We start from the raw sequence: 5,078 nt of genomic DNA on the forward strand, positions 1-5,078 counted from the left end.
AACCGCTCTAATCCGGCTGAAACGTCGATATATGCAATAAAAACAGAGCTTTTCACCTTTACAATATCTTACTTAGTATTTTAACGAGAAACAAGTAGCTGATTGAAAATGTAGTGTTTAAGGTTAATTTCTAATCAATTATGTTTTTGCATCATTTTTATCGTATATTTAATGAATTAATAGCAATAAACTGAAAATTCACAAAAACGTGGAAAAACAGCAAAATATTGCCTAATTCGATGATATTTTGTTTATATCACATAAAGGAAAAGGGGATGATAAACGTCAAAATATTGCTGAATTCGATGATTTTTAGTACGAAACAAAATGCAAGAAAACTTGCTTAAAATGCAATATTATGCGAAAATCTGAGATATGAAGGCCAAATCACATATCGTGATACTACATGAAATATTATCGAAATATTGGTAAAAATGAATATATTTACGTAATATCAAACAACATGAAAAACGTGAAAAAAATTATTATTATACCAAATTTGAGGATTTTAACTTCGAATCATAAACCAACGTTTCGTATTTTTTAGACCCTAGAAAACACGTATAAAGATGTTGCTTCCAATACAAATGATAAAAATCAATGTGTTTTCATTAAAATTAACTAAAATGTTCCTGATTTTCGGTTTATATTACCGATGAAAGATGTACACGTAAAACCGTTCTAATCCGGCTGAAACGTCGATATATGCAATAAAAACAGAACTTCTCCCCTTTTCAATATCTTACTCAGTATTTTAACGAGAAACAAATAGATGATTGAAAATGAAGTATTTAAGGTTATTTTCTGATCAATTATGTGTTTGCATAATTTTTATCGTATATTTAATGAATTAATAACAATAAACTGAAAATTCACAAAAACGTGGAAAAACGGCCTAATTCGATGATTTTTGGTTTAAATCACATAAAGGAAACGGGGATGATAAAGGTCAAAATATTGCTAAATTCGATGATTTTTAGTACAAAGCAAAATGTAAGAAAACTTGCTTAAAAATGCAAAATTTGCGAAATTCTGAGATTTGAAGGCCAAATCACATATCGTGAGAAAACATGAAGTAGTATCGAAATATTGGTAAAAACGAATATTTATACGTAAAATCACACTACATGAATAACGTGAAAAAAGTCACTATATTACCATATATGAGGATTTTAATTCAAATCATAGAGAGAGGTTTCGTATTATTTAGATCCAAGAAAAGACATATGACAATGTTGTTTCAAATACAAATGATAAAAATCAATGTGTTTTCATTAGAATTAACTAAAATGTTTCTGATTTTCCGTTTATATTACCGATGGAAGATGTACACGTAAAACCGCTCTAATCCGGCTGAAACGTCGATATATGCAATAAAAACAGAGCTTTTCACCTTTACAATATCTTACTTAGTATTTTAACGAGAAACAAGTAGCTGATTGAAAATGTAGTGTTTAAGGTTAATTTCTAATCAATTATGTTTTTGCATCATTTTTATCGTATATTTAATGAATTAATAGCAATAAACTGAAAATTCACAAAAACGTGGAAAAACAGCAAAATATTGCCTAATTCGATGATATTTTGTTTATATCACATAAAGGAAAAGGGGATGATAAACGTCAAAATATTGCTGAATTCGATGATTTTTAGTACGAAACAAAATGCAAGAAAACTTGCTTAAAATGCAATATTATGCGAAAATCTGAGATATGAAGGCCAAATCACATATCGTGATACTACATGAAATATTATCGAAATATTGGTAAAAATGAATATATTTACGTAATATCAAACAACATGAAAAACGTGAAAAAAATTATTATTATACCAAATTTGAGGATTTTAACTTCGAATCATAAACCAACGTTTCGTATTTTTTAGACCCTAGAAAACACGTATAAAGATGTTGCTTCCAATACAAATGATAAAAATCAATGTGTTTTCATTAAAATTAACTAAAATGTTCCTGATTTTCGGTTTATATTACCGATGAAAGATGTACACGTAAAACCGTTCTAATCCGGCTGAAACGTCGATATATGCAATAAAAACAGAACTTCTCCCCTTTTCAATATCTTACTCAGTATTTTAACGAGAAACAAATAGATGATTGAAAATGAAGTATTTAAGGTTATTTCTGATCAATTATGTGTTTGCATAATTTTTATCGTATATTTAATGAATTAATAACAATAAACTGAAAATTCACAAAAACGTGGAAAAACGGCCTAATTCGATGATTTTTGGTTTAAATCACATAAAGGAAACGGGGATGATAAAGGTCAAAATATTGCTAAATTCGATGATTTTTAGTACAAAGCAAAATGTAAGAAAACTTGCTTAAAAATGCAAAATTTGCGAAATTCTGAGATTTGAAGGCCAAATCACATATCGTGAGAAAACATGAAGTAGTATCGAAATATTGGTAAAAACGAATATTTATACGTAAAATCACACTACATGAATAACGTGAAAAAAGTCACTATATTACCATATATGAGGATTTTAATTCAAATCATAGAGAGAGGTTTCGTATTATTTAGATCCAAGAAAAGACATATGACAATGTTGTTTCAAATACAAATGATAAAAATCAATGTGTTTTCATTAGAATTAACTAAAATGTTTCTGATTTTCCGTTTATATTACCGATGGAAGATGTACACGTAAAACCGCTCTAATCCGGCTGAAACGTCGATATATGCAATAAAAACAGAGCTTTTCACCTTTACAATATCTTACTTAGTATTTTAACGAGAAACAAGTAGCTGATTGAAAATGTAGTGTTAAGGTTAATTTCTAATCAATTATGTTTTGCATCATTTTTATCGTATATTTAATGAATTAATAGCAATAAACTGAAAATTCACAAAAACGTGGAAAAACAGCAAAATATTGCCTAATTCGATGATATTTTGTTTATATCACATAAAGGAAAAGGGGATGATAAACGTCAAAATATTGCTGAATTCGATGATTTTTAGTACGAAACAAAATGCAAGAAAACTTGCTTAAAATGCAATATTATGCGAAAATCTGAGATATGAAGGCCAAATCACATATCGTGATACTACATGAAATATTATCGAAATATTGGTAAAAATGAATATATTTACGTAATATCAAACAACATGAAAAACGTGAAAAAAATTATTATTATACCAAATTTGAGGATTTTAACTTCGAATCATAAACCAACGTTTCGTATTTTTTAGACCCTAGAAAACACGTATAAAGATGTTGCTTCCAATACAAATGATAAAAATCAATGTATTTTCATTAAAATTAACTAAAATGTTCCTGATTTTCGGTTTATATTACCGATGAAAGATGTACACGTAAAACCGTTCTAATCCGGCTGAAACGTCGATATATGCAATAAAAACAGAACTTCTCCCCTTTTCAATATCTTACTCAGTATTTTAACGAGAAACAAATAGATGATTGAAAATGAAGTATTTAAGGTTATTTTCTGATCAATTATGTGTTTGCATAATTTTTATCGTATATTTAATGAATTAATAACAATAAACTGAAAATTCAAAAACGTGGAAAAACGGCCTAATTCGATGATTTTTGGTTTAAATCACATAAAGGAAACGGGGATGAAAGGTCAAAATATTGCTAAATTCGATGATTTTTAGTACAAAGCAAAATGTAAGAAAACTTGCTTAAAAATGCAAAATTTGCGAAATTCTGAGATTTGAAGGCCAAATCACATATCGTGAGAAAACATGAAGTAGTATCGAAATATTGGTAAAAACGAATATTTATACGTAAAATCACACTACATGAATAACGTGAAAAAAGTCACTATATTACCATATATGAGGATTTTAACTTCAAATCATAGAGAGAGGTTTCGTATTATTTAGATCCAAGAAAAGACATATGACAATGTTGTTTCAAATACAAATGATAAAAATCAATGTGTTTTCATTAGAATTAACTAAAATGTTTCTGATTTTCCGTTTATATTACCGATGGAAGATGTACACGTAAAACCGCTCTAATCCGGCTGAAACGTCGATATATGCAATAAAAACAGAGCTTTTCACCTTTACAATATCTTACTTAGTATTTTAACGAGAAACAAGTAGCTGATTGAAAATGTAGTGTTTAAGGTTAATTTCTAATCAATTATGTTTGCATCATTTTTATCGTATATTTAATGAATTAATAGCAATAAACTGAAAATTCACAAAAACGTGGAAAAACAGCAAAATATTGCCTAATTCGATGATATTTTGTTTATATCACATAAAGGAAAAGGGGATGATAAACGTCAAAATATTGCTGAATTCGATGATTTTTAGTACGAAACAAAATGCAAGAAAACTTGCTTAAAATGCAATATTATGCGAAAATCTGAGATATGAAGGCCAAATCACATATCGTGATACTACATGAAATATTATCGAAATATTGGTAAAAATGAATATATTTACGTAATATCAAACAACATGAAAAACGTGAAAAAAATTATTATTATACCAAATTTGAGGATTTTAACTTCGAATCATAAACCAACGTTTCGTATTTTTTAGACCCTAGAAAACACGTATAAAGATGTTGCTTCCAATACAAATGATAAAAATCAATGTATTTTCATTAAAATTAACTAAAATGTTCCTGATTTTCGGTTTATATTACCGATGAAAGATGTACACGTAAAACCGTTCTAATCCGGCTGAAACGTCGATATATGCAATAAAAACAGAACTTCTCCCCTTTTCAATATCTTACGCAGTATTTTAACGAGAAACAAATAGATGATTGAAAATGAAGTATTTAAGGTTATTTTCTGATCAATTATGTGTTTGCATAATTTTTATCGTATATTTAATGAATTAATAACAATAAACTGAAAATTCACAAAAACGTGGAAAAACGGCCTAATTCGATGATTTTTGGTTTAAATCACATAAAGGAAACGGGGATGATAAAGGTCAAAATATTGCTAAATTCGATGATTTTTAGTACAAAGCAAAATGTAAGAAAACTTGCTTAAAAATGCAAAATTTGCGAAATTCTGAGATTTGAAGGCCAAATCACATATCGTGAGAAAACATGAA

The sequence above is a fragment of the Procambarus clarkii genome, unplaced genomic scaffold (assembly GCF_040958095.1).
Source record: "Procambarus clarkii isolate CNS0578487 unplaced genomic scaffold, FALCON_Pclarkii_2.0 HiC_scaffold_145, whole genome shotgun sequence".
NCBI classification, from domain to species: Eukaryota; Metazoa; Arthropoda; class Malacostraca; order Decapoda; family Cambaridae; genus Procambarus; species Procambarus clarkii.